This window comes from Macaca fascicularis, chromosome 2 (genome assembly GCF_037993035.2).
Source record: "Macaca fascicularis isolate 582-1 chromosome 2, T2T-MFA8v1.1".
Lineage (NCBI taxonomy): Eukaryota > Metazoa > Chordata > Mammalia > Primates > Cercopithecidae > Macaca > Macaca fascicularis.
In genome coordinates this window covers 148,433,054-148,445,250 of record NC_088376.1, presented here as the reverse complement: position 1 = coordinate 148,445,250, position 12,197 = coordinate 148,433,054, and the positions used below count along the sequence as shown (strand labels likewise).

Here is a 12,197-nt window from a genome sequence, read left to right as displayed (position 1 = left end):
CCCAGATAGCACCACTACACTCCAGCATGGGCGACAGAGTGAGACTCCATCTCAAAAAATAAATAAATAAATAATAAAAATAAAATAAACCCCAAAGTAAGACTTCGGTTAATCAAATTACAATGGCTCAGAGCCATCATAATTCACAAGATTCATGCAAACATCCCCTCAGTTGTACTGCCATGATAGCGAGGTGAAATATACCAGTTTAATATTACAGAAATGCCTACATCCCTAAAATGAAACCAGTTGTTTAGATAAATGCAGGCTTTGAGATTGCAAATATGTTTCAAAGATCATTTAAGAGGAAGGGGATTGGCCGGGCGCGGTGGCTCAAGCCTGTAATCCCAGCACTTTGGGAGGCCGAGACAGGTGGATCACGAGGTCAGGAGATCGAGACCATCCTGGCTAACACAGTGAAACCCCGTCTTTACTAAAAATACAAAAAAAAAACTAGCCGGGCGAGGTGGCGGGTGCCTGTAGTCCCAGCTACTCAGGAGGCTGAGGCAGGAGAATGGCTTAAACCCGGGAGGCAGAGTTTGCAGTGAGCTGAGATCCGGCCACTGCACTCCAGCCTGGGCGACAGAGCGAGACTCCGTCTCAAAAAAAAAAAAAAAAAAAAAAAGAGGAAGGGGATTACAAATGCTGTAATCCCAGCGTTTTGGGAGGCTGAGGTGGGCAGATCACTTGAGCTGAGGAGTTCAGCACTAGCCTGGGCAACATGATGAAATCCTGTCTCTACAAAAAATACAAAAAATTAGCCAGGCATGGGTGCACCTATAGTCCCAGCTGCTCAGGAGGCTGACACTGGAGGATCACCTGAGCTTAGGAAGGTCAAGCCTGCAGTGAACTGTGATCGCGACACTGCGATCGCAACACTGCACTTTAGCCTGGGTAACAGAGCAAGACTGTGTCTCAAAAAAAAAAAAAATTGCAAAGGAAACAAGTTTAGAATATACTAAGTAAAACCACAGGCAAAATTGTTCTTACGGTACACTTTTCATTGTGCAAAAAGACATGTAGAAAATAATAAAAAATACAATGTCTAAAGGCAACTGGTAGGCCGTGCGCGATGGCCCTCGCCTGTAATCCCAGCACTTTGGGAGGCCGAGGCGGGCGGATCACGACGTCAGGAGATCAAGACCATCCTGGCTAACATGGTGAAACCCCGTCTCTACTAAAAATACAAAAACAAAATTAGCCGGGCATGGTGGCGGACGCCTGTAGTCCCAGCTACTCAGGAGGCTGAGGCGGGAGAATGGCGTGAATCTGGGAGGCGGAGCTTGCAGCGAGCAGAGATGGCACCACTGCACTGCAGCCTGGGTGACAGAGCGAGACTCTGTCTCAATCAATCAATCAATAAATAAATAAATAAATAAAAGACAACTGGTGACTTTTTCTATCTCCTTCTCTGTCTTTTCTAAATTTTCTCTAAGGGGGATATATTTTGCCTTGTTTGTATGTCGACTAATTAAAAAATACAAGTACAATAATAAAGCAAATACTGATAATCTCTTTTTTTTTTTTTTTTTTTGAGACGGAGTCTCGCTCTGTCGCCCAGGCTGGAGTGCAGTGGCGCGATCTCGGCTCACTGCAAGCTCCGCCTCCCGGGTTCACGCCATTCTCCTGCCTCAGCCTCCCGAGTAGCTGGGACTACAGGCGCCCACAACCGCGCCTGGCTAATTTTTTGTATTTTTAGTAGAGACGGGGTTTCACCGTGGTCTCGATCTCCTGACCTTGTGATCCGCCCGCCTCGGCCTCCCAAAGCGCTGGGATTACAGGCGTGAGCCACCGCGCCCGGCCTTTTTTTTTTTGAGACGGAGTCTTGCTCTGTCACCCAGGCTGGAGTGCAGTGGCCGGATCTCAGCTCACTGCAAGCTCCGCCTCCCAGGTTTACGCCATTCTCCTGCCTCAGCCTCCCGAGTAGCTGGGACTACAGGCGCCCGCCACCTCGCCCGGCTAGTTGTTTGTATTTTTTAGTAGAGACGGGGTTTCACCGTGTTAGCCAGGATGGTCTCGATCTCCTGACTTCGTGATCCGCCCGTCTCGGCCTCCCAAAGTGCTGGGATTACAGGCTTGAGCCACCGCGCCCGGCCTGATAATCTCATATGTAATTAGCATGTTGTCATATTTACTTCCTTTGTTTCCAGTTTTTGCAGTGAGCCGAGATCGAGATCGTGCCACTGCACTCCAGCCTGGGTGACAAAGTGAGACTCCGTCTCAAAAAAAAAAAAACCAGAATATCATCACCCCAAAACTCCTTCATGGTCAAACCCTGCTCCCACTCTTAATCCCTGGCAATCACCGATCTGTCTGTCTTCTGTCCCTATAGTTTTGCCTTTCCAGAACGTTACACAACCAAATCATATCATATGTATGTAGCCTTTTGAGTTTGGCTTTTTTTCACTTAGCATAATGCATTTGAGATTCATCCAAGTTGTAGTATATAACAACTTATTTTTATTGCCAAGGGTATTCCACACTATCTACTTACCAACTGTAAGATATTGGTTTGTTTCTAGTTTTTAGCAACTATAAAGCTGCTGTATACATTTGTGTACAGGTTTCTTGCAAACTTAAGTTTCGTTTCTCTTGGGTAAGAATCACCTAGGAGATTGCTAGGTCAAATGGGAAGTACATGTTTAACTTCATGAGAAATTGCTAACCTGTTTCCCCAGAGCGGTTGTATCATTTTGCATTCTCACCAGCAATGTATGACTGTTCCAGTTGCTCCACATTCTTGTCTACAGTTGGTATTATCAGATTTGAGGTTTTGTTCTTTTGTTTTGAGACAGAGTCTCCCTCTGCCGCCTAGGCTGGAGTGCATTGGCATGATCTCGGCTCACTGCAAGCTCCGCCTCCCGGGTTCATGCCATTCTCCTACCTCAGCCTCCCAAGTAGCTGGGACTACAGGCGCCCGCCACCACGCCTGGCTGATTTTTTGTATTTTTAGTAGAGATGGGGTTTCACTGTGTTAGCCAGGATGGTCTCAATCTCCTGACCTCGTGATCCGCTCGCCTTGGCCTCCCAAAGTGCTGGGATTACAGGCATGAGCCACCACGCCCAGCCTGGGGTTTTGTTCTTTAAAATAAAAATTTTTAGCCATTCTAATAGATGTATAGTGGTATATTATTGAGGTTTAATTTGTACTTCTCTAGTAACTAACAATGTTGAACATCTTTTCATGAGCTTGTTTGCCATTAAAAAATAATCAAGCTGGCCAAGTGCAGCGGCTCACGTCTGTTATCCCACCATTTTGGGAGACCCAGGTGGGAGGATGGCTTGAGCCTGGAGTTCAAGACCAGCTTGGGCAACATAGTGTAACCCTATCTCTATTTTGTAAAAAAATTAAAAATTAAAAAAAAATTTTTTAAATCAAGCAAACATATCTATCACCTCAGTTTTTTTGTGGTGAGAATATTTAAGATCTATTCTCTTGGCTGGGTACAGTAGCTCATGCCTGTAATCCCAGCACTTTGGGAGGCCAAGGCATGCAGATCATCTGAGGTCAGGAGTTCAAGACCAGCCTGGCCAACATGGTGAAACCCTATCTCTACTAAAAATACAAAAATTAGGCAGGCATGGTGGTGGATGCTTGTAGTCTCAGCTACTCGGGGGGCTGAGGCAGGAGAATCGCTTGAACCTAGTGTAAGAATTAAACAAAAAGGAGAGAAACACGAAGGGTGGCTTGATAGTCAACAGGTTTATTTCAAACCTGGGAGGGACTTCTGACCAAGTTAGGTCAGAAGCTGCACAATCTTACATACTGAGAGTTTTTAAGGATTCAGGGTTGGAGAGTTTATCAGAGACTTGGACTGCTTCTGTGTTTCTTTGTTGTGCTTATCTAGGAGGGAGAGTTGTGTCTGTACCTGTACATCTTTCTGCAGCTGCGGGCATATCCCCCGAGTCTGCTTTTAGCTTCCCTATCTTAGTGCACCTGAGGGAAAGGAATGTGCTTATTAAGGCCCACTGTTTTACTGGGGCACATTGTATGAGCGTGAAGTTTGGCAGTCACCCAAGAGACTTTATCCCCACCTCCCTCTGAGCCCGAGCTGTCTTATCTGTGTTTTACTGTCTGCTCTTTCTGGCTGCTTATAGCTAGAAGAGAAGTGATTTCCTTGAAATGTATGAGGCTAGAAAGGGAGTTGGAACTTAAAGTGGTGGTATTCGTCCAAGATGACAGTGCTCCTGCTCTGTCACCCGGGAGGCGGAGGTTGCAGTGAGTCAAGATCGCACCACTGCACTCCAGCCTGGTGACAGAGCAAGACCCTATCTTAAAAAAAAAAAAAAAAAAAAAAAAAAAGCAAAAAACTACACTCTTAGCAATTTTCAAATATACATTATTAACTATAGTCATCATGCTGTATAACAGATCTCCAGAATATACTCCTCCCAACCAAAAGGGTGCCTCATACCCTTTGACCAATATCTCCCTGTTTCATCTGAAACCCCTGACTCTGGCAACTACCATTCTACTCTCTGCTTTTGTGAGTTCAACTTATTTAATTTTTATTTATTTATTTATTTATTTATTTACTTACTTATTTACTTATTGAGACGGAGTTTCGCTCTTGGTGACAGAGTGAGACTCCGTCTCAAAAAGACAAAAAAATTCCACATATAAGTGAGAACATGCATTTATTCATTTTTTCTTTTTCTTTTTTTTGAGACAGAGTTTCACTCTTGTTGCCCAAGCAGGAGTGCAGTGGTGTGATCTTGGCTCACTGCAACCTCTGCCTCCTGGATTCAGGCGATTCTCCTGCCTCAGCCTCCAGAGGAGCTGGGACTACAGGCGCACGCCACCACACCTGGCTAATTTTGTATTTTTAGTAGAGACGGGGTTTCACCATGTTGACCAGGCTGGTCTCAAATTCCTGACCTCAGGTAATCCGCCCACCTTGGCCCCCAAAAGTGCTGGGATTACAGGCGTGAGCCACCGCACCTGGCCCTCGTTTTCTTTATCCATTCATCTGGCAATGGACACTTGATTCCATAATGTGGTTATTGTGAATAGTGCTGCAATGAACATGGGAGTGCAGATATCTCTCCAAAGATTTTCATTTCCTGTATACATATACCCAGAAGTGAGATTGCTGGATCATATGGTAATTCCATTTTTAGTTTTTCGAGGAACCTCTGTACTGTTTGCCATAATGGCTGTACCAATATACATTCCCACCAAGAGCCTGGGAGGGTTCCATTTTCTCCACATCCTCACCAACACTTATCTTTTGGCCATTTAATGTCTTCTGTTGGGAAATGTCTACTTAGGTCCTTTGCCCATTTTAAAATTGTTTCCTTGCTATTGAAGTCCTTATTGGATGTATGATTTGCAAATGTTTTCTCCCATTCTGTAAACTGCCTTTTCACTGTTTTTTTTTTACTTCTCATCAGATAGGCAATGTGTTGACATCATAACAAGGTTTGAGGGAGGCACACCTCACACATGAACATGAAAACCCACTCATCATGCTTATGAACATTAAAAAATCTGTTGTATTTTGTTTGCCATTCTTTTTTGTTTTTGAGACAGGTCTCACTCTGTCACCCAGGCTAGAGTGCAGTGGTGTGATCTCAGCTCAATGCAACCTCCGCCTCCCAGTTTCAAGTGATTTTCCTGCCTCAGCCTCCTGAGTAGATGGGACTATATATGTGCACCACCACAACTGGCTTATTTTTGTATTTTTAGTAGAGACGGAGTTTCGCCATGTTGGCCAGGCTGATGTCGAACTCCTAACCTCGGGTGATTCACCCGTCTTGGCTTCCCAAAGTGCTGGGATTACAGGTGTGAGCCACCACCCCCGGCCAGTTTGCCATTCTTGTATTGTCTTCAAGGTGTCAGTTCAAATATTTCACCCGTTTTTTAGCTATTTTCTTACTGCTGAGTTTTAATAGTTCTTTATATATTTATTCAGGTCAATTGTTAATGCTTTTCAAATGCATGTGTGTGTCCATAATGTATATGTGGTGATGTATTACTTTTACAATGGTAAACAAACAAAAACAAACAAACAAACAAAACCCAAACATTTCCACGTACAATACAATTTTGGCCTATGGTATCTTTATCATGTAGGGAAGTTGATACTGCATTGCTCCTTTGTGTATGTTGTGTTTTCCTGAGCTTTTTCTGCAAATGTGATTCTAGCATCTTTTGGTTTGAGAACATACAGTGAACAAGTGACTACACTATAAGCTCCATGAGCCTAGAAACTGTGTCTGTTTCTCATGTAATCTCCAGTGACTCACACATAATAGACACACAATGTATTTAATGCTAATAAACAACTTCTTAGGCAAAATGTTTGTGAAAGCCACACTGAAGCATTTATCATTTATTGAATTGAAACATTTCATTTCATTTATTTATTTATTGAGACAGGGTCTTGCTTTGTCGCCCAGGCTGAAGTGCAGTGGTGTGATCTTGGCTTACTACAGCTATGACCTCCTGGGCCGAGGCAATCCTCCCACCTCAGCCCCATGAGGAACTGGAACTACAGGCATGCACCACCACACCTGCCTGATTTTGTTTATTTTTTGTGGTGGAGATCTCTCTGGGTTGCCCAGCTTGTTCTCAAAACTCCTGGGCTCAAGCAATCCTCCCACCTCAGCCTCCCAAAGTAATGGGATTACACACATAAGCCATCACACCTATCCAATAAAATCATTTTTTAAAAAACTGTTATGGTTGGAAGATGCAGCTGAGGCATAATACAAACTTCACACTTGATAGTCTTAGCAAGTTCAAAGGTGCCAAAGATAACTTTGTCCTAAATGCAAATGTTGATGCCAATGGATACCACCACTTTGATAAATGTAACAAACAATTGCTTTTTTTGCACTCTCATGATATCAGTGAGATCCAGGGAGAGGCTAGTAGAGGGCCAGTATGGTACAGAAAACACAAAACTGATTTATGAGATCCTGAGTGGCTCTGCACTGACTTGGGAATAAGATTTTAGTTTTGGCTTTGCCACCAGGATGGACATGTCACTCAACCTGTCTGGGTTTGCTTCTATATTCCTAGAATGGCAGGGGCAGACTAGATTATCTCTAAGATTCTTTCTCACCCTAATGTTCTGTGAGTTTTAATTCTTGCTAGTCCTAATCTTTTGCCAATTTAGTGAACAGGGTGGCTTTACTTTTTATTTTTTAACAGATACGGTGTCTCACTGTGGTGCCCAGGCTGGTCTTAAACTCCTGGCCTCAAGTGATCCTCCAGGGTAACTTTTCTTTAGAAAATAAACTAGTCGGGCACAGTGGCTCATGCCTGTAATCCCAACACTTTGGGAGGCCAAAGCGGGAAGATTGCTTGAGCCCAGGAGTTTGAGACTAGCCTAAGCAGCATAGTGAGACTCTGTCTCTAAAAACAAAGAAAACAAATAAATAAAGAAAAATTAAATGAAGAAACCCCAGCCTGGCCAACCTGGTGAAACCCTGTCTCTACTAAAAATACAAAAATTAGCTGGGCCTGGTGGCACATTCCTGTAATCCCAGCTACTCAGGAGGCTGAGGCATGAGAATCGCTTGAACATGGGAGGTGGAGGTTGCAGTGAGCCAAGATCACGCCACTGCACTCCAGCCTGGGTGACAGAGCGAGACCCTGTCTCAGAAAAAAAAAAAAAAAAAAAAAAAAAAGAACAAAAAAAAACCCTCTAAGAACTCTAAATCAGCCTTTCTTATGTATAATCTACTTGACAGTCACATGGCCTTTAGAAGTTAGTTGTTGTTGCTATTATTGTTGTTGTTGTTTTTTTTTTTTTTGAGACGGAGTCTCGCTCTGTCGCCCAGGCTGGAGTGCAGTGGCCGAATCTCAGCTCGCTGCAAGCTCCGCCTCCCGGGTTTACGCCATTCTCCTGCCTCAGCCTCCCAAGTAGCTGGGACTACAGGCGCCCGTCACCACGCCCGGCTAGTTTTTTGTATTGTTTAGTAGAGACGGGGTTTCACTGTGGTAGCCAGGATGGTCTCGATCTCCTGACCTCGTGATCCACCCATCTCAGCCTCCCAAAGTGCTGGGATTACAGGCTTAAGCCACCGCGCCCAGCCTGTTGTTGTTTTGAGACAGAATCCAGCTCTGCTGCCCAGGCTAGAGTGCAGTGGTGTGACCTCAACTCACTGCAAACTCCACCTCCAAGGTTCAAGCGATTCTTGTGCCTCAGCGTCCCAAGTAGCTGGGATTACATGTGCACATCATCAAGCCTAATTTTTTGTTTTTAATTTTTAGTGGAGATGGGGTTTCATCATATTGACAAGCCTGGTCTCAACCTCCTGACCTCAAGTGATCTGCCCACCTTGGCCTCCCAAAATGCTGGGATTACAGGTGTGAGCCACTGTGCCCAGCCATGTATTTTTGTACAATTACTAACAGCAGCAATTGTCTGCAAGCTGCCAGAGCAAATTTTCTAAATCATATTATCCAGAGGCAACTGGGGGCCAACCTTTTTTGCAGGCAACAGCATGAATCTGAGTATAAATACTGGGAAGGAGCCTAGAAATGAACAACAGGCTTCCTGTCCCCACCACCATGTTTATTTTTTCTGTTTTTCTTTTTTTTTTTTATTGTAGAGACAGGGTTTTGCTGTTGGCCAGGCTGGTGTTGAACTTCTGGCCTCAAGTGATCCCTCTGCCTCAGCCTCCCAAAGTGCTGGGAGGCATAAACCTCAGCACCCAGCCCCCATACCATGTTTTTGAGATGGTGTATCACTCTGTCACCAAGGCTGGAATGCAGTGGCATGATCATAGCTCACTGCAGCCTCGAACTTCTGGGCTCCAGTGATCCTCCTACCTCAGCCTCCCCAGTAGCTGGGACTATAGGCTTGTGCCACCACACCCTCCTAATTTAAAAACTGCTTTTATTTTTTTATTTTATTTTATTATTTTTTGAGACGGAGTCTGGCTCTGTTGCCCAGGCTGGAGTGCAGTGGCCGGATCTCAGCTCACTGCAAGCCCCGCCTCCCGGGTTCACGCCATTCTCCTGCCTCAGCCTCCCGAGTAGCTGGGAGTACAGGCGCCTGCCACCTCGCCCGGCTAATTTTTTTTTGTATTTTTAGTAGAGACGGGGTTTCACCGTGTTAGCCAGGATGGTCTCGATCTCCTGAACTCGTGATTCGCCCGTCTCGGCCTCCCAAAGTGCTGGGATTACAGGCTTGAGCCACCGCGCCCGGCCTAAAAACTGCTTTTATAGAGAGGGGTCTCACTATGTTGCCCAGGCTGGTCTCAAATTCCTGGGCTCAAGCAATCCTCCTGCCTCAGCCTCCCAAAGTGCTAGGACTATAGGTATAAGACACCACGGCTGGCCTCTACCCCACTTAGTGTGGCTTATAGTACAGGTTGAGTGTTATCTGAAATGCTGGGGACCAGAGGTATTTTGGATTTGGGATTTTTTCAGCTTTTGGAAATCTGAAATCTTTTGGAACGTCTTTATATACTTACTCGTTGAGTATCCCTAATCCAAAATCCAAAATGCTCCAATGAGCATTTCCTTTGAGTGCCATGTCAATGCTCAAAAAGTTTTAGATTTTGAAGCATTTCCAATTTTCAGAATGCGGATCATCAACCTGTACTATACTTCTTTAGCTTGGTGAAATAAACATGGGTAGTTAAATGTCTGAGTAACAAGAGTGGAATAACAGAACTGGGTACTTCTGTAACTATCAGCCAGACAATAAGCTCCCTATTTTTTCTGCTTCTGAAATCCACTTCAACCATGTTGGCAAGGATGGTCGCGATCTCTTGACCTCGTGATCTGCCCACCTTGGCCTCCCAAAGTGCTGGGATTACAGGCGTGAGCCACGGCACCCGGCCCAAGCTTAATTTTTAAAGACAGACTGAAAACTGCTTTATTATCAAGGGACTTGCAATCTATGCCTAATTGCTCATGGGCTCAAACCTCTTACTTTTCAGTAAATAAGTGAATTAAACCAAATTACAGAGTAAAAAACATTTCAAAGTATACAGGCGTGAAGAGGTTCCCTTGAAGGTGCCTATGAATGGCTTAGAGGAAAATTTTAAATTTAGCTCATTTTCCACTCACAGATTTTTTTTGTTTGTTTGTTTTTTAAGACAGGGCCACACTCTGTTGCCTGGGATGGAGTGGAGTGGTGCAATCTCAGCACTGCAGCTTCCACCTCCTGGGCTCAAGCAGTCTTCCCACTTCAGCCTCCTGAGTAGCTGGGACTACAAGTGCATGCCACCATGCTCAGTTAATTTTTGTATCTTTAGTGGAGATGGGGTCTTGCCACATTGCCCAGGTGGGTCTCGAACTCCATCTTGGAAAAAAAAAGGTAGATTAAAAAAATTATAATTAAAAAACTTATGATGAGTTGGCTGGGCGTAAAAAGAAGAAAAGAGTTGCTGGGCGCGGTGGCTCACACCTGTAATCCCAGCACTTTGGGAGGCCGAGGTGGGCGGATCACAAGGTCAAGAGATCAAGACTATCCTGGCTAAATGGTGAAACCCCATCTCTACTAAAAATATAAAAAATTAGCCAGGTGTGGTGGCAGGCACCTGTAGTCCCAGCTACTCAGGAGGCTGAGGCAGGAGAATCCCTTGAACCTGGGAGGTGGAGGTTGCAGTGAGCCAAGATTGTGCCACAGCACTCCAGCCTGGCAACAGAGCAAGGCTCTGTCTCAAAAAAAAGAAAGAAAAAAGAGCTAACTAAAAAATAGAAAAATTAAAAAAAATAAAGACGGGTCTCATTATGTTGCTCAGGCTTGTGTTGACCTGCTAGGCTCAAGCTATCCTACCACCTCAGCCTCCTGAGTAACTGGGATTACAGGTGCACACCACCACACCTAGCAATATGGTACTATTAAGGGCACTAACTCGTTTAGAACATATTATTTTTTTGAGACGGAGTCTTCCTCTGTCACCCAGGCTGGAGTCCAGTGGCGCAATCTCAGTTCACTGCAACCTCTGCAGGTTCAAGTGATTCTCTTGCCTCAGCCTCCTGAGTAGCTGGGATTACAGGTGCCTGCCACCATGCCCAGCTAATTTTTGTATTTTTAGTAGAGATTGGGTTTCACCATGTTGGCCAGGCTGGTCTCAAACTCCTAACTTCAAGTGATCCACCCAGCCAAAGTGATGGGATTACAGGTGTGAGCCACTGCACCTGGCCAAAGATGTCCATTTCTATTCTAGGATGCACATGCTAAATCAGAGACAAATCCATATCAAGATCAAATCCAGAGCTGAAGCACAGTGTCAGCATGGTAGGATTGGGAGGAACTGAGAAGAGGAAAAGGGCAATGCTAAATGAAAAAGTCAAGTCTAAGAGAACTTTCAGGGGGAAATTTGGCTTAAGCTACACTTTGTTTTTTGAGATGGAGTCTCCCTCTGTCGCCCAGGCTGGAGTGCAGTGGCGCTATCTTGGCTCACTGCAAGCTCCGCCTCCCAGGTTCATGCCATTCTCCTGCCTCAGCCTCCTGAGTAGCTGGGACTACAGCGCCCGCCACCATGCCCGGCTAATTTTTTTTGTATTTTTTTTTTTAGTAGAGACGGCGTTTTACCCTGTTAGCCAGGACAGTCTCAACCTCCTGACCTTGTGATCCACCCGCCTCGGCCTCCCAAAGTGCTGGGATAACACGCATGAGCCACCGTGCTGGGCCTTGCGCTAGACTTTGAATGGCAAATATGATTTGAATTGAGGGAAATCAGTGTATACAGAGCATAATGACTTCTGTGTGACTAAAATACATTCTATATAGTGGATAAGCCTTTAGAAGTTGGTTGGTACAAGTTTATAGTAAGCTTTGGATACCAAAATGAAAAGTTTAAACCATCTGTTTTTCTTTTTTTTTTGAGACGTAGTCTTGCTCTGTCACCAGGCTGGAGTGCAGTGGTGCGATCTCGGCTTATTGCAACCTGCACCTCCCGGTTTCAAGCGATTCTCCTGCCTCAGTCTCCCGAGTAGCTGGGAGTATAGGCGCCCGCCACCACGCCCAGCTAATTTTTTGTATTTTTAGTAGAGACAGGGTTTCACTGTGTTAGCCAGGATGGTCCCGATCTCCCGACCTCATGATCTACCCACCTCGGCCTCCCAAAGTGCTGGTATTACAGGCATGAGCCACCGCACCCGGCTATCTGTTTTTCAAAGAAGTAGACATTTAGCTTCTGCCTTTATAAAACTAATAATCTGCCTTGGATTGTGGCTAAATTGTGTGAATGCTGGTATTTCAACAGACTGTAAGCATCATGTC

At 45.0% G+C, this 12,197-nt stretch overlaps 1 non-coding gene across 1 annotated transcript; it reads right to left on the bottom strand.

Moving 5' to 3' along the window:
- Positions 1 to 5,388: 5,388 nt before the first annotated feature.
- Positions 5,389 to 5,491, bottom strand: LOC123572102 (small nucleolar RNA U13). Its single transcript, XR_006696438.1, has one exon. It is a non-coding gene; the product is annotated as a small nucleolar RNA U13 (small nucleolar RNA).
- Between the last annotated feature and the right edge of the window lie 6,706 nt (positions 5,492 to 12,197).